This window comes from Neodiprion pinetum, chromosome 2, assembly GCF_021155775.2.
Source record: "Neodiprion pinetum isolate iyNeoPine1 chromosome 2, iyNeoPine1.2, whole genome shotgun sequence".
In the NCBI taxonomy this organism is placed as follows: Eukaryota; Metazoa; Arthropoda; class Insecta; order Hymenoptera; family Diprionidae; genus Neodiprion; species Neodiprion pinetum.
Genome location: NC_060233.1, coordinates 30,261,701 through 30,280,305, shown reverse-complemented (window position 1 = coordinate 30,280,305; position 18,605 = coordinate 30,261,701). Strand labels below are relative to the sequence as shown.

The window sequence follows — 18,605 nt, the reverse complement described above, 5'->3', positions numbered from 1 at the left end:
GCTGCATGCGCTCGTTTCCAGGTCGCGCGAATGTGTGTGCATTAATTGTACAACGCGGCGCCTGAAACGTTAGCCACCTAGCCATGGGGGTTCAGACACCGCGTTTTGTATCACGTACGCAGTAGTCGAGTTGTATCTATCGAATCGACACGGGCACCACGTCTAGTCTACAGAATATGTAGACGGGTGTCGTGTGACCGTGGTTGGATCAATCCACCCCGTTCACAAGAGGTGACGAAGGGTTGCACTTACCCGGTACCACCAGCCGCAAGCTGGCCTACAAGAAGTGCTGCTCCGAGAAGCGAATCTTCGCGAATTTTCTCCTTTCGGATGGAGAAACTAGATAGGCGGCGAAAACGTACGGATGATCGAAGTAGACGTCGTCCGGGAATCGGAACAACATCTAGAGCAGCGAAAGCGATGGAATAGATTATTCCTCGGCGCACGTACTAGGTATTTATATTCCAGTGATAAAAGCTCCTCCGCCGATCCAAAAGCGCGCGACCTCGACAATGGTTACAATTTATCGTTCTTCGACCCTTATAATTCGTAGCTCGGGATTGCGTCCGAGACCAAATAACGCGGACCTACTATTTTATCTTCTTCTCCTCCTTCTTACGTTTCCATGCTATTCCTCTTTCTCTACCAGCCGTTAAAAGGTGAAAAATAAATGAACTTGCGGAGCCTCCGTTCGGCGTCGTTCCGGCTTGATCGCGTGTCCCGTTTGCAACCTATATCAACTTGCTGCTCGGGAACGGTGAATAAACAACGGATGAATAACAAATTCAGGAAATTAGAGGCGGTTGAAGCGGCTTGCGTGCCGAGGATCGGGTAACTCCTATAAGGGATTCCGAACTACGCGAAGGTTACAGAGCTGTCACGCAACTGATTATGCCTTTATTTTACATCCGTTTTCACCCGCCCGCTTGTCTCTTCACGGAACCGCTGACTTTTAGCCACGACGAAACGACGTGGGCAAGGTGCAAATATGAACAAGGGTTGCGGCGGGTCTTGTCGTTGGCTGTCGGCCTCAAGCGGAGCCGAGAGAAAGAAATAAGAAAAGGAGAAAGAAATCAGGCGTTTCCAATCCCCGGAAGAAAAGTAACGTTATGTTTGAAAACACGCTAAGGGAGTAACCGGAATATACATACGTATAAGATGAGCGTCCCGGGTTTTTTTTTTTTTTTTATGTTAACCAATTTTTACAACATTTTTCAATCGTCACTATTCACTCCGTCTCCCTGACGCCATGCATTATATACGGTACATATATCTATACCTATATACGACACTGTTTGTTTCAGCGTGAAAATCAATGCGTCTTGAAAGTGTGTGTGTGTGTGTGTGGTTGGGTGTACCGTTCCATCTCTTGCTCCTTTTCTTTATCGTCTTTTTTCACATCTCACGACATCCACACAAACACAAACACATACGCGCACTCGCACACGAACGGGATATGTCTACGGCAGAGAAAAATTTCCTTGGAAACATTTTTTCTTTTTTCGTTTTCTTTTTCGTTTCACCCGCGCAGTTCCAATTACGGTTTGCCTGGATGTGCAGACGAACACGAATGAGCAGAATTTCATATTCGTTTCTTTCCTGCGATCAAATACCATACTCGTTGCGGTGTCTTGGGGATATATGTGTGAAAAAGGAGAGAAAAAAAAAAAAGAAAATAAAACGGAGAATGAAAAGGAGGCAAAAATCACACGCCCGTTTAAAATTCTCCAACGAAAAGGTGAATTCCTTCCCTACGTTTGTTCTTTTTCTCTTTCACCCGTTGTTTCACCCCCGTCGCTTACGTCGGTCGATGTAAAGCGTATATTTTCCAGACCCGCGAGCAATTAGCTGATTGTATCCGTTTATACGAAACACATAATGGAATCAAAAACTATCAACTAAACTTCACAAATCGGATTTATGACCCTTCGGCCTGCATAGCCAAGAGGAACTTTCCGAAAGTTGGTGAAAAAAAAATCCAAATTATAACTTACGACTGTCGCTGCAACGCGGTCGACCAGTCGTAGTTGCAGTTTATCGAAAATCGTTAGTGCAAGACAAAGTTTAGCCGCGCGGTAAAAAGTGGCTTATAACCGGTGTGAAAATTTCGAATAAGTCAATCTTACGGTCGAGTAGAAATAATTCCGTTCTCTAGTTTCCAGCAACCTTTTTCTTTTTTTTTTTTTCTTTAGGTTTTCTTCTTTTAAACAGACCCGCTTTTCACAAGAAATAAACAAATTTTTACTCGATTTTGCCACTCGACTTGGGATACATTGTTCCGAATGGTAAATCCCCATTTCCCGCAATTATGACCGATCAATTCCATTGTACTTAATTTCGAAACTATTTTGGATTTTCCAAATATCACAAGTCGACGGCCGCTTCGATTATTCCACGAATACAGAATGTAAAAGCCATACTTTCAGTCTACTATAGTTTATAAACATCACAGAGCTTAGCTACAAGTTTTTTCATAATGCATTTTTCATCGATAACCTCGTGACGAGCTCTCGAATGTCCACGATTATAAAGATTTCCGCAACGTCAGAAGAATAAGAAGAGTAAGAAGGAAAACCAGAAGAAGTATATAAGTAAAAGGAGAGAGAAAAATGAAGGCAAATAAAGATGAATAAAAAGAAAAAGAAAAAAAAAAAAGACAAGGGTCGATGCTGACGAGCAGAAAGAAGGAAGCAAAAGGGGCAAAACGAAACAAAAATTCGTTCATATTTGTATACGTGGCAAGTTTTAGCCCCTTCTCGTTTCGTTAAGTGCTACTATCGCCTCACTTCCGAGTTGTATCCTGTAAATATACGTACAACGTATATGTATATATATATATATATATACACACACGCGCACAAGCCAGCTTCCTGTTTCCGTCACCGCAGCTGACATCGTTTGTCCGCGAGGGAACGGTGAAAAACCTTGTACGTCTCCTGTCGACGGACGCAGATTGATAATCTCGAGGTTGAATAATCCGCACCCGATTTCGGATGCAAAAATTGTGATATCACTTTGGTAAATTGTTTCGTTTAACGGTAAGGTACGATAAGTCTTAGGTCAAGGATCGCCAAGCCTCGTGGCATTGTCGTTCAGGACCGTTAACAACGAATCTACAGGAATCGAATTTGCGCAAATATAATTCGAGTAGAGGTTATAATTGCGAGGGAATAACGTTCAGGGTACACGCTATTCAATGATATATGTATAACTCGTTGGAAAAGCAAGCCCATTATTCTATCCATATGTAGATATATATAATATACGTATAGTGTCATTTGTGCCGAAAATTTGGACAATGCAAGCGTAGCGAACAGAAACGGAGATGGAAATTCGTCGGTGACAAACCGATGTGGTATTAGATATAATCGTATAAACGGTGTATTTTAACCATCGACGCGAATATAACCCGCACTACAGTCGTGAGAAAACTAACGATTTCGATCGGTTCCTACTATCTAGAGACAAATAATTAATCTCTCTGTGCCTCGATTTTCCGCATGAGGTGATTATCGGATTCGCGGTGTATTTCCTAATCTAGAGTCAAAGGGACGCTGAGGAAGTTCTTCCTGATGAGAATCGATGAAGAATTTCGCCAAAGGCCATCGTCGTCTCGTTCCCGTTTCGGATCGCGGAAAATAGGGGAGTAAAAATCGGACGACCAATTCAGCGCCATTCGGGTTGTAGACGCGGGAGGATTGGCAGGTTAGCCTTCGCGGCATGATAGATATATTGAGCTAAATGGAGTTAAGTATCGTATTGGATTTGACTCCCCGGCAGGCCCTATTCCCCGTCACGTAAACCCGACCGGGGGTGCAGCACTTGAATTCCAACTATTCTTGGCTCGTCGAAAACACTGTTGGCGGCCCGATATCGATCTGATCCGATATCAATAATGGGATCTAACAGTCGGTAAGAGGCAAACGTTTCTCACAGAAATGATACCGCACTCTTCGGCAGACGCTGCTAACCATTCCAGCGTGCCAATTATTTGACTCTGACGGTTAACCGTCGCCGATGAGATAAAAATTTATCACTCTTAAATAAATAACACGGATGATTCTGCATTTTTTTTTTTTTTTTACAATTCGACAAATTTAATCCACCCCTGCTCCAACTATAAGCTTGTTGTTTCAATTTCAAGGCGAATTATTTACATAGTTCAAAATGGAAACAATTTTTTTATTTTTTTTTTTTGACACATACCGTGTGCGGAAATAAATGAATGAAATGTTCCGCAGTGAAATAATCGCAAATTACATTATTCGACGATTGAAAACTTTCTTTTTTTCGGAGGGGAGGGCCGAATTACGAAAGATATTTACTTGGTCTTCGCGTCTACAAAAACGAGAAAAATTACCCATGCTTTGCTAAAACTTTGTCGTTGCGATCGGAACGTGGATATTATGCTGATGTGGAAAAATAATTAAGCTTATAATACATTCGCGAAACGAAAAATAAAAGCTGTAGACATTTAAACGTTAACGCAAGATTACTGATTCTGAGTGAATGTATCAAAAATAAACCTGTCTTGGAGTTAAAAAGTTTTGTCTTACTTTTACTGACACGAAACAGTCACTGGCAGGCGACTTGATTGGGTTACGTCTTATCCGGATGAACTTTGAAATATCTGCTCGTCGGTTAACAAAAGCAAAGTTTTTGTAGAATAATAACGATTTTCTTTACTTTTCAAACCATTCGTTACTCAGGCACAAAAATCGTGTTGACCTGTGTTATAATTGTTGAAACAATTTGAAAGTGAAAATTTGCTTCGATTAATCAAAATTTATCGAAACCAAGTGACTTTTCATTGAATTTAACTGAATGTTTTAATAACAAACCGCGTAACGAGTTCATTTCGTTATATCAACAAAAATTCTCGATCGATATCACAGTTGAAGGTAAACATTATTTTTTTTTTTTTTTTGCTCTTTCTTCAGTTTGAAATAAAATTTTGTTAAAACTAGGCCTTTTCCTTAAATAAAACAAATTTTCATCTCAGCGCACGTCTGTTGAACGACGGAAAAAAGAAATTCGCAGTCGCAAAGCGAAGTCCGAATGCGTGACACGTTGGGTCGCGTTGCGATTTCACCGCACCGTTTTCACCCTCGGATGACACTTGCGAAATTATTTCGACACGGGTCTTGCGTACGGCGGAACTGCGATAGGTACCGCGAAAATTGCCAATTCTCTCTGCGACTCCACAAGCAACGTGAGAATTTCAAGCGAGTTCTACTGGCTTCTATAGTAAAACGTCCGAGGCCGTCGGCAGCGCTCGTTACGCCCCAGGGTTGTTATGATTAGAATAACTGCTTTCAAAAATTCACTCATAGCGTTAATTAAAGTCTTACCTCCGCAGGAGGCTGCAGGTGCGAGAGGGGACGGGGTTCATTCGGTGAAGGGTTGAAGCTCTTCGAAAACATTTAATTTCCGACATTATCGCGCGCTGCTTTCGTAACCGTTATTGCACGTATATACCTACATTACGCTTCGTTACAGACGACGGTGCGAATAGAAAAAAAGAGAGTGAACAACGGAAAGAATGAAAAAAGAAAAGATGAAATAAAAAAAAAAAAAAAAACACCGCACTCCGGCGAAAAAAATGTAATCTTTATTTTTCCTCCTCTCTTCAGACACATCATATTCACGGATGAATAAGATGAAGGGGGGAAAGGGAAAAAAAAAAGAAAAAAAAAATGTGAGATACATGAGGGGTAAAAAGAAAAAAAAAAACAAGGAACGCGTCGTTACGGAGGAAAGTTGTATAAATAAACCGAGATAAGTTTTTCACCCTGACGAATGTCCGCGTATTTACATGTACATGTATATAATATACAAGCCTCGACAGTTTTTAATGTATACGCTCACATAATATGCGGTCCACATGCATACATAACAAAGCTGGTGTATACAATTGACCAAAGTTCTCGCCCGTAGTTGTATAACGATGCGATGTATACACGGTCCCGGTAACTGATAATGATCCACGTTCTAATTAAGCTATTGACGCCTGTCCGGAAAGCTTCAAGAGTATCTCGTCACCTCGGGTAGTTAGATGCAAGCTCTGAACCGTGGGATGATTATCGCACAGCGATGTGTGTATAATAATAATTGCGAAAGGTGAGGTTGAGGGTAACGCCTGTCCGTAGGTAAGAACGAACAAGCGTCGTTTTTGGGGACCGGAGAAGATGGAAAATTTTTTTGAACGGGACCGGAGGGAGGGTTTTAAGGGGATTCCCGCGAAATAACTACAGACATACTTTCGAAAACAGCAATCCGTTCCGTCGAATTCCGAGACGGAGAGATCTCCTCGCCTCGAATTGAATTATTCCGTTTCGGATTAGCTTTGTATCATATATTTACATGTACGTTTGCGTGCACAGGTATGTATAAACAAATACCCTTCATTCTCGTTACGAAGTATTTAATAGCCGGTGAGTTCCGCGGTCGCGATGCGTGCGGATTTGCGTTTCGGAATCGTGTAACGAATTTTCAGCAATAGCGAAACCGCGTTCAATTTCTATTTCTCGTTCGGTTGTGCCGGGATTTAAATGGGATTGTTAACGTTCGGAGGGTGAAATATATTATACGTGTATTGTTGCGTCGGTGGGTGAACCAAGTCGTCACTTTTTCGGCTCGGCTTTGACCATCCGATTGGAAGCTCGAAATTAAAACCCAATTGGAAATACCTACGCGTTGATGAAATAATCGCTATTCAGCTCTGACGATGATTTTTGATTCATTAATCGAATCGTCCCCACAAGGTTCGGGGATGTATCGGACAGTCCGTTGGGAAAAAAAGAAAAATCCGTTTTAAATATCTTCACCAATTCCATTTGTCAGTGATTAAACCGAGCGAATTCGAACAACGCGAGCTGTAATAGTCAACGACGATTCGAGAAAAATTTTCACAATCGAATTATATTATGATACAGTCGCAACGTGAAAGTTTAATTATTGACAAACATCCGTTGTAGCTACTCTTCCAAAAAAAATTTATTTCCATTTGGTCTGCGTACAACTACTTTTACATTTTTCTCCAGGCGATTTCGATCTCTGCTGAACAAAATCAGCCCGAAGACACTGGAATCGAATAAAAAACACCAATGTTTGATAATTTTGAAGATTCTAATCACGAAACCTTACCAAAGATTCCTGATACTTTAAGAATTTTCACACTCGGATTCATTTTTGTTAGACGCCAGGAATACCGTTTCGCCATTGTTCGCCGTTTGAATCGGCTGAAATACCATTCTATTTTCTCTGTCCTAACCTTCGACTCGGACCAAAAACTCCAGGGACATATCGCCCGAAATTGTAGTTAAGCTTGCAGACGATGAAATTTCGAACTCGATTTGAAATTCTCCGGAATAGGTATTTCAAGTTTGTTGATTCGACGCAAAGTATACTGAAAAATTCAGCGCCAATTGAAGGACGATTAAATAATCCTGCCCGAAGTTGGAGAGAACCGAGTTTCCAAACTACCGACGATCGCCGGTTGAGCGATAATTTTTCCGACAAAGAACGAAGGACGGGGGAAGCGGCGATGTTAGCGGGCGGCAAAAAAGCAGCTAGAAAAAGTGGCTCATCAGCTAATCCTGCAGGGTTCCACGGAACGGGACGGAAAATATTCCTCCTCCACGGTGCGCGCAATCTCGAGGTTGAAAGATCGGATGGTAGGTAAACTGGGCATGGTGTAGTGGTGGTAAACGTCGGGCGTGAACACGATTCCGCAGATTGATCGAAACCTGAGCTGCTAAGGGTAGGCAGAGGCGGCATGGGCTCGACTAGCTGGAGCCTGACTCACGCCATCCAATTATTAACGGTGCATGGAGTTTAATCAATCGAAACCGGTGTGTCGATGTTGGTACGTACCTACGTGCCGGGGGCCCTCGATTATCTCGGAAACGCGCCTACGTATGCATGCCCGTTAATGTAACGACGCGGGGCAAAAACCGGGGAGAGCTTTTTCGGTTGCCCCGCGATCCTCTCCTTCTTCCGCTCTATTTTATCAGTTCCGAGTGTTGGGCGGCCCGCAGGTACGACGCAGGGGTTGCAGGGTAATCTAACAGGCGATGAACCAGGGTGGCCACACATATTTTCGACTTTTCCAGACTTTCGTCAGGATCTCAGACCTAATTTCCCCTTGCATCATTCCCAATCCTGGTGAGCTGCTGAAACCTAAATCTAACTCTATATTCGGTTTCAAATTCAATTCGAATTCAAGTAAAATATGACGTACAAAAAAGTCAGTTTAAGGCAATTTGTTTTCTCAGTTGCGTTGCCTCGGTGAATCGTTTCTAATTCCCACGACAGAAAATTGATATTTTCCAGTTTGTTTTTTCAATTACCAAATAAAACCACCTGACAATTCCAGGGTTTCCATGACCCCCTTTTAATTTCCCTGACATTTACAGGTTGTCCGGATTTTCCAGGTGTGCGACCACCCCGTTCTATCCCTGCCACGTGAACGGTCTCGAGGCGACCTCAACCGGCGCCGACCTTGTTCCTCAAAATTTAATGCTCTACTCAATTTTTTAACGCCGGTACAACCTGAGCCCGATGCTCTATTACCGTATAGCCGGGAAATGTCTCCGGGCGATAACGGCTCTGCAAGCTGCCGCTGCTGCATCGCGCGCTTACGTTCAGGGTGGGAATTATTAAACGCGAAGCTTTCGGATTCTCGACATGTCTGCCACGGGATTCCTCGTGACGCTCCGGATCCCGCCCCGTCGTTCTTTCCAACTTTCTTCTTTCTCCCGCTCTCTTACACCGTTCCGGGCTGCAGCCTACTCTCGTTTTCACATTTCTATCACCGCGTTTCACTTCCCCGTAACACGCCGCATAATTGGCACTTGAATAATCCTGAACTCAATAAAACGCGATCAAATAAAGCGTAAACTCGGTTTCACAGCCCCGTTTATTCTGCCTGCGAAAAAATAAATCACAGATAGTCCCAAACCCTGGCAACGTTCGCAGGGAAAAAAAAAAAACAAATTTCCATTTCCATATCAAGGGTAGAAAACTAACGACAAATAAAATCAGCGACATAATTTACGGCGCTTCGTTGTTTGTCGATGTAAGCAAATGAAAAACTGAATCCAAACAACAAGCGTACATCGTATTGAACGACGTCGTTATAATCAGGTCGAAATAAGACATCGAGGACTGCAGTTAAATATGGATAAAACGGTCACGTGTCACGTCGAGGCTGATTCGGATATCCGATGAAATCAGCTTGGCAAGTTGACAGAAATTTTTCAATCGCGAAACCAATTCTAAAAATGCGCGCTGAATGTACCGAATTTAATTCTCGTTTACATACGTACACATGTCCGTGTATGCATGAAATACATGTATAATATACGTGTTTAAGAATCGATCAGTCGAACGTAAAAAGCAAGGAAATAAACGCGGCCGGGAGAGAGGGAGAGGGGCAGGGGGGGGGGAGGAGGGGGGACGAAAAAAAAAACGCTCTTTCTCGCCCATCTGGTAAATAATTTCGAGGTCGTCGAGGCCTGTCGGTTTTAACGACATCTTTAAACGCAGGCAACAGTCCGTGGGTTGTGTGCCGAAGAGGTCCTTCACACTCACATACGAAAATGTTAATTCACACACATCGTAGGCGGGGTGCATAGGTGTGGGGCTATCATCGTAACCCGGGACTGGGAGCCATTCGGAAGGTGTAAGCGTGTATAGAAAGGACATGGGCGGAGGGGGTAGAGGGTGGCAGTAAATCAAAGAGGAAGTATGATTGACGGTAGTTGATACGACAAATTGATGTTCGTAATGGTATTGGATCGGAGGCATGGCCTATCTCGCTGCTTATCGGTTCGATCGCGTCGTCGGGAGTATCCGTCCTCCACAGGGTGGCGATGAGCTTACACTTGTGTCTTTTGCCCTTTAATCCGTTGTCAACGTCTCCTCGAATGTTAAACGGACATTTTTCATTTTCACCAAATTAGCGTATCAAGAAGCACTCCCCTCCTCTCCCTCACCCCCTCTCCCTACCTCCCTTCCCCGCGATCCAGAGATTAAAGATTCAATCACTCACACCGAGAGACACGGTTTCGTTATCAGGTTTGGTCAAACCACGATCGAGGGAACACCGCTTAATCCTGGACGGATTGTAGTGAGCTTGCAGCCTGCACGGGACGTCGATTCGTCAAAGCTTTTTAAATGTTTGGAAAGTACCGTATAACACGAACAACGATCCGCCCGTGATTAATTGGTATCGACGAATTAAAATATCAGTAGAAGAAGAAGAAGAAGAAGAAGAAGAAGAAGAAGAAGAAGAAAAAGAGAAAACGAAGAAGAAGAAGAAGAAGAAGGTGGGCTGTGCAGGGGACAGGGTGCAAAAACAGTCGGGGATCGAAAACCGAGCTTTTAATTCCGCATCCGTGATATAAGTGTGCGACGGAAGAAGTGATAAATGAAAATAGAGGACACGACGTTGAAGCAGGATAATAACGAGGTGCTCCACAAGTACGAATCTACTCGATGTTTACGCGCTGACTAACCTAGATACTCGACAACCATCGGGGATACGTAAAATTTTAACACTTGGTTGGTTTTACGGGAGTATTTTAACGCGGTGCGAACTGTTTCGAGGTCTGCACGAGCTTCCTGGTATCCCGCGCAAACGGGGTGCAGGTAGTTTCGCCGAGGAGAAGCCGTCCCGTGCGAGAGAGCGGGTGCAGGGAAGGCGGGTCGCGGCTGGATGGATATCAGGGCGACTCGATATCCGTCGTCGAAGGAAGAGAGGACGAGCAGGACGAGGAGGGAATGGCCAAGAGAGGAGAGGAGAGGAGAGGAAGGGCATGGAAGAGAAAAGGAACGGAGGCGACGAGCTTACCTGGTGAGGCTGTGGCGGTTCTAGGCGATGACGTGCGTCCGGTGTGGCGGGGCTGGCATGGCCTCTCCACGGTCAGCGATGCAGTCAGACGACGGAGTCTTGTCCTACCTCCAAGGGGTCGGCTCCAGGACTGCTGCTGATCCGAGTTCCACAGCCACTCACACCGACTACCTGGCTCCTGGCACACTATTGATTTCGTCCCAGACGGCCGCCCGACCCACGCAGACGCCCAGCGTCGGCGCGTCGCTTTAGCAACGTGACGTCATGCCGAAGAGGGATGAAATCTCCGTCCTCTCCCTCGCTTCCCTCCTCTTCCTCCTCCCGTAAGCCCGAAACGCCGAGTTCTTCGCCCGACGAAGGTTCTGCTCGTATGGTCCGCCTCCCGTAGGTTCGTTCGCGTCTCCTCTTCGTCCTTACACGCCTGCACCTACGGGGATGCTGTAGGTTGCGGAAGCCTCTCCGCCCGTCGCCACCACGAGGCCTGCTTAACCTCGCCTTCTCAATTACCCGTCCTTCACCCAGAAATTATATGGATATACACAAGCCGCCAAGCGCAGCCCTTTCTCCACCCCAAAATCGGCCTCACTTACTCGAGAGTTGGAGAAAATGTATTTACAGAATCACCAAAGTCTGGATGCCTGATGCGCGTTTGCCTCGTCGAATGTAATCTCGTTTCGGCATTTATCGGGTTATTGACTTCTTTCTTACAGGAGGACGAGTGGTCTCTTAACGCGAGGTCTAGGACAAACGTATCAATCGTCATCGCCGGTCGATTACGGTCAAATAATAACCAAATTACTGTTTATTGCGACAAAAAAAAAAAATAAAAAAAAAACATCGATCAGTTTTCCCAAGTTTCCGACCATCGTTTTTCGTTCGATAAAAAAACAGCCTGACCATGCTTTCAAAAGTTTTGAACTATTCGACTGAAACGGTACGGTAGTTCAAACCAGACCAGTAAGGAAAAACCTTGAAGCTTACGAAATATTGTAGTTGGATAATTTCAATATTTCTGACTATTATCAATTGGCGATGATCTTGTGATAAAAAAAAGACAAGGCAATCATCGGTACCTATCTATCATCGAGCCGGTGAGCCTTCGTTACACGGAGCATCAACCTTTTTTTTTATCTCGCTATAAGATCGACTGCTTCGAAGTAAGATTGCAGCCCCCATTCATCAAAGTTAACACGTGTCCGTCCCCTCGGATTAATTTGTTCAATCTTACGTTGCGCGAAGTGAAGAAAATTCTGAAAAATGTTGTAATCCGAAAAACAAACCGCGAAAAGAACGTGGAACGCGATAGAGAGAAAAATTATCATTTCCCGCGCAATCGTGAAGCAAAAGCCTTAAATTATCTAAAATTACTATCCAAAGTGCAATCTGAAAGAAATCGATAAATGCAAAAATAATTCGCGCTTGATCGCCGAGCCTTCTTTTTTTTTTTTCATAACTTATAATCCCGAAACGATTTCACTGCCCGAGTTGAAAAAACAGCGAGAAATATTACTTGGGTAAAATGCCTTGTGAAATGGATTTACGATCGTTTCTCACAGCCGTGCAGCCCGCGCTTTCAAAATCAGATATTTCTTATAATTCTTCTCTAATACTGCAGCAGCAAGCGCGGATGAAACATTGGATGGGTATAATATAATAAATTTCAGGTTCATTTGATCGAAGCAAATCTTTGTTCGTTTGAAATTAGCTCCGACCCTACTTAGCCGCCGTCGGGGATGAAATTGCATATCTATACGGACTTGGCCGCGACTGAGAGAACAGCGAGAGATATTCAAAAGGATCTTTGTTCGTCGAATTTATTTGCGTCAGGTAAACTCCCGGCTGTGTGTCACTGGCGAAACTTCGTTACATCTATAATGAGACGGCCTGATCCCAGCGTTCACCTTATATTTCGTGATATTTCACGAATCGTACGCCGAGGTGAATTCATTCGATTATACGAAGAAGACGCTCCCCGATCGATCGGCGGATCGCAGATAAGGGGTGAAAATCGCCACCGGCGAATCCAGACCGCGCCATTCCATTTCGAATTTGAATAATACACTAGATGCGAAACCGTTTTTTGGGACAGCGGACGAGCAGCCTTCGAGTAGCATTCGCTGTTTACGAGGTGTGCCGAAGCCTCGGGAAGGACATTCTTCGAATGGCAGGATACACCCGACACACATCCTCGTGTATCGACGGATCCGAGGGTCTCAGGTGTAGAGGTGCCGGGTTTGAACAGGCCCGAAGCTTCGGCGCACTGACAGATGTCAACAAACGTGTTTAAATCGAGGGCGCATGGAGATTTTATGTTGATACTTTCCTTCCTTCCTTCCTTTCGCCCCCTCTCTCTCTCTCTCGCACACAAACACACACACGCGCACTGTTCGGTAAATAGGCGTTTGCAATTTTTTTCATCCCCCCCTCGCATCATTTGCGAAACTTCGAAACGTGGCCGAGTTATCGAAAATCGGCCAATCCCAAATCATCCGAGGGATGGATCACATTAGCCGCTCAGAGGTGATAGAAGAACGTTCGCGGGATAAAATGAGACGAAAAATTGTTCGATTACAAAGTTTGAAGAACAGAGGAGATCGAAAAATAGGAACTCTTACTTTGCAACGCGGTGCCGGTAAAAATTATACGCGAGAATCGAACTTGTATTAGGGTGGTCCGTGAAAAGGTCATTTTTCATTCCCTCCTTTTTTCAGATTTTTATCTCAACTCTAACCTTACGTACCCGCAAGAGGGTGTATTTCCCCATTTCACCCCTTCGGGGGTAAATAAAACGTACCGAACGGATGTCGATATTTGGTAAAGGGAGCTTTCTTTGGTCATTGATTACGAATCTGAATAGAAAATTTGAAAATTCAATATGGCGGATCCAATATGGTGAACCAAAATCCCAAAAGTAACTTGATCATGCCTCTCTCTCTCTCTCTCTCTCTTTCTCTCTGGTGCAAAAAGCAACGATATTGAATTACACGGTTTCACCCATCTCATGTGTACAGTGTACATATCCTATGTAACACACATACCGAGGTTCGCGAGACGATTTTCGACGCCTCTTTCATTTTCGTTTGCCGATCGCTGATCGAGAGAAGCGTCAGCGTCTTCGGCCCTATAAAAATCCTTTCAATCGCAAACGGTTTCCGCATCATCACGGTTGCAGTAGGTATACCATGATCGAATGATGAAATTCCGGGTTCATAATGAAAACGATTTTTGTAGATGTAACCAGCAAATCGGGTACGTGTTACTATTCTTTATCACAGCGGTCTATTAATTATCGATGTAATAACTTGGGTAACTGTTGCGATAAATTGACGTTCGTTGGTGCATCAATGACGCTAAGACGCTATTGACTGAAAAAATTTAGTCAGTTATAACCAAACCAGCAGATTTTACGTTCCGATAACGAATAAATATAGTATAGACAGCTGGAATCGCAGGGAATAGTTACCGCCGTAACATTTTCTCACATAACTTCAACAATATTGACATAATTATTTTACAACGATACTTATTCCGGTATGATTTTCTACCAACGCACATAATCATAAAAAATGAAATTTCTCCCATTGTACGAATTACTCGGTCTCGTGTTGAGCCGTTATTCACGCTTATCCTCTTTTCTTCTTAATTCCTCCGCGGCTACTGCCATTTCTTATATTTCTCGAGTTTTATTCTCCACGGTTTTGTTTCATTCAAGACGAGTCGGGCAGGTATAGGTTCGAGCTCTCCGACCACGTGCATGTGGGTGTACCCTGCATCCTTTGAAAGCTGGCGTGCTGCGTTACTCCGTTGGGTGATAAAACTGAGTAGGCGAAGAGGTAGACGTGGGTACGTAAAACGTGCGGGATAAGCGAGCAGCTGCTGCCGCTGCTGCAGTCCGGAGGAGATTTCTGCACGCGATCTGAATTTTTTTCATTTACTCTTTTTCCTTCAGGTTTTTCCGCCGTACTCGTACTCGCGGTTTCTGCTCCTGTATACGTACGCAACGTTTTTCCTTTCCGTATCTCCATTTTGTTGCCCACTTTTTTCCCCCCCTTCGTTCTTTCCCCTCGCGCGGTACGTTCGTTGTAGTACGGTGCTCGAATCGTTTCTCTTTCTCCCTGCGTAATTGGTATCATATGTATGTATTAGGGTGTTTCCGTAAAAAATAATTTACGATTTTCCACCGTGACACCCCCTATAAAATTTCTTCAGGCTAAAAGAAATATTCTGCGAAGAGATGAGCGTTCTACGTCACGTAAAAGATCGCGCTTATTTGATTCTTCACTTTTTTGATCTCGTGAAGAAACACGTTGTAGTATTTTAATTATTATTTCTTTCCTGGCATTGATGTTCAACCCAAAGACGACGATCCGTAACGCAACGATATATAATCCGGGAATCTTGTCCTCCTAAATTAAAAGTTCACATCGAATTATAACTATTTCATGAGATTGAATTAATGATGAAAAAGTCGCAAGGTCCACTTCAAAAACATCAACTGGGGACTTGATATTACAAGTCTGTTACAGTAAGACAAAAATTTAGCCTCTAATTTAAAAAAAAATGTACAAAAGTGCAAAATCAATGAACAAACTTTTTAGGGGGTGCCATGGTGGAAAATCGTACATTTTTTTTCCCCTTCTGAAACGACCCGGTACGCGTACAGGCGTCTGTATTATTCGAATGTATAAGGGAAATCTGCGAAGCTCGTGTTGGGCAAATTAGTTCATAGGTATAGGGTGAATTTCCATGTTGTATATAGGTGTGTATGTAGATATAACATAGGTATAATACACCAACCTCATACCTAACGTCGAAAACTTTTCTCGTTCAAGTTTCAGAATTCATTTAAATAAACGTATAATTATACGAACTGAAGGTGAATATGTATACCTAATGCATATAACCGGCGAATTCGCTGCTGCAAGATCCTAATATCGGTATGAAAATTAGTCATGTTAACACAGTTCCAACACAGATATCGATATGGGAACCTGTTGTACCTTGGACCTATTTTTGGCTTCGATTTATTTATAACTCGCGCGATCTAAATGACATTGCTAACTGAAAATAATGCTGTTCCATTACGTCCTAGGCACTTTTCAATCGCGGTGCATTTATTAACGGTTCCAATCTCTGTGTTCTTTTTTTTTTTTTTATGTTTTATTAATTATCGTGGCGAAGTATTTATTTATACGTTCAATTGATGGCATTATTTCTTGTTTTTTTTTCAACTCATTTATTGCAACGCTAAGAACAAGTTGCGAGGGAAGGAGACGAAATTTGCTTTTGTATCAATTTAATGCATTACGTATATTATTATTTGTAAAAGATCATTTATGCCCGTTGACCTTGATAAATAAATAAATAAATAAAGATGGTGATATATTATGATACCACATTTAAAATAATAAAAAATGTTGAAACTCTTGAATAGGTTAAATTCGCTAGTGATCGGCCAGTTTAAAAATACATATAAAAGTGAATAACCTGTTCACTCGTTAAATAAAATACTCACGCCTCGAAAGTATAATTACGTAAACTAACAAAACAACGTACGTCCGTAATTGCGTGAAAAAATGTGTGTTTACAAAAATTGTTTGAAAAGGTAATGATTTTGTATGAAACGGAAAATTTTTCAGCTATATAGATTAAAAGTATAGAAGCTTGACGATTTTTCATTATTTCATTGATAAATTACTTATATCATATATTTCGCCGATAGGTGAATACATTACGTATAAGGCACTCTGCAGGCGGATTTCCATTTTTTATTTCCTTGCTTTTATTTTGTTATTTCTTTTTTCTTTTCTCCTTTACATTCCATGGAATATTCGCTGGGTACGTCGGATCAGAACCGAGGTAGCATTTCGCGGTCGCAGTTTTACGAAAAATCCGAGAAAGAAGAGGATTATGAAAATGAGATGGAAGACTGCGATAACAGTGTCGAGACTTGATACGCGATGTAGGTAAACAGATCGCTTGACGCCAAAACAGATGTCTAGACTCGAGACTCTCGTATGGCGCGCGAAATAGAAGATGAGTCAATTTTTAACTGGGAACAAAGGTAGGCCGGGAAAAATAAAAATTTAAATCAACGAAAGATAAAGGAGAACGAAGTAAAGATAATCACATTTTCGCATTGAAATCACATGATCATGTAAACAATGCAGCGCAGATTTTTTAAATTTCATATAGAAATCATACTTGCTTTTGCAAAAAAAATTTGAATTGAGGTGTATTTTCAAAATCAATAAAGGGCAGTTTTTTGTTTTTGTGTTTGAAGAAACCATAAATCGGACAATAACGAAAGTGGAACTTCTTTTACCGTTTGTCAAGAATGACGAAATGAAACCGAACACCATCCAGAGTGCACTCTACGATTCGTTGTTTTGGAAAACTTCGCTAAGAAACTGAAAAGCGTACACTTCTTGACACGTTGTGTAAATTGTGAAAAGTAACGAGATATAAGGTGCATTTTAGAATTGAACTTAAAGATTATTATTTCGGGAAAAACAAGCGTTTCTACCTTCTTCCAGTGAAAAAAAAAAAAACAGAAAAAACAAAAGTGAAAAAAAGTGAAAAAATCCGATGAAAGGGGAATTTAAGGAATTCTAAAATTAAGGAGGTGATTTAAAGCTAAGGGAGACGATTTTTGGAATTTCATTTGAGGATCCGAACATCCCTGATATCTTTATACGGCACTCACCTCCTTAAATGGAACAACATTTTTCGCGAAAAGGAATTACGTAGACACGAATTTTTATCAGGTTCCTCCCTGTCAGGCTTAGGCGGATTGAAAATCCCTCGGCATTGCTGGGCGAGGATATACCGAACCCCACCCCTGTACCTGAGGTGTAAGACGCGAGGATCGACGTACGTACAATAGTCCAGATCAAAGAATCTGTGCGGAACTACGCGTGGGCCGAATAAAACGCGAACGCGACTATCGTTTGAAAATTCTCCACATTTTTCTCCCGACTCTGTATTCCTCCAGTCTCTACGAGTTTCGAATTTTTTCGAGTTTGAAAAATACGTGACTTTCTCGAAACCTTGTTACATAGATATAAAAAAATTAATAAATAACTGTTTCGATTTTCAAAGACAATTTTGGAAATTTTGGAACTCGGCGAACTTGCAAAGTAAAATTTGAACACGGGGTAGAATAAATGTTGCTTCTTTTTTACTTCGTAATTACCCACACCGAAATAAAAACTGTGAAAGGTGTGCGGTACTTTGAATCGTTTGAAAAACGTTACAAAAAAAAAACGTTCGCATGCAGAATGCGTGCCAATTTATATACGAGGTTGCACGCGTATGCCGTAATTGCAAAATCATTATTCTACATATGCCCACGTAAACGTAGGTGGGAAAAACAAATTTCGTATACTATAAATATATTACATATATCTGTGCAGGTTGTAATTGCAGGCTATTTAAATCTTCGACCCACTTGGAATGTTTCTCGTGTAACCTATTAGCGAACAACAACTAAGTGTGTACTTTGAATTAGATCGTACGTAAATCATTTCACAAAAAACGTTCGAGTTCCATTGAAAATTCAACATTGAACCCAATTTTCTACTAATTCGTATTTGCTTTACGAGTTCTCATAACGCAACGCTAACAATAATACCTTGCGGTTAACATTACACTTTTTTTTTCTTCTTTTAACCCAGAATCTCGACAGTTTTTTTTTTATTTTGTTTTTTTATCATAAAATCTCAAGCAAATTATTCCCAAACGCGTTTGT

The 18,605-nt window shown here is 42.3% G+C and overlaps 1 protein-coding gene across 4 annotated transcripts in view; it reads right to left on the bottom strand.

Annotated features, from left to right (window-relative positions):
* Positions 1 to 11,009, bottom strand: part of GluClalpha (glycine receptor alpha 1) — a 101,161-nt gene extending 90,152 nt beyond the window's left edge. For all 4 annotated transcript variants that reach the window (XM_046610712.2, XM_046610711.2, XM_046610713.2 and 1 more), the window contains exon 1: positions 10,856 to 11,009. The gene's annotated coding sequence lies outside the window, so the exon portion shown is untranslated. The remainder of the gene's footprint in view (positions 1 to 10,855) is intronic.
* Positions 11,010 to 18,605: the final 7,596 nt, after the last annotated feature.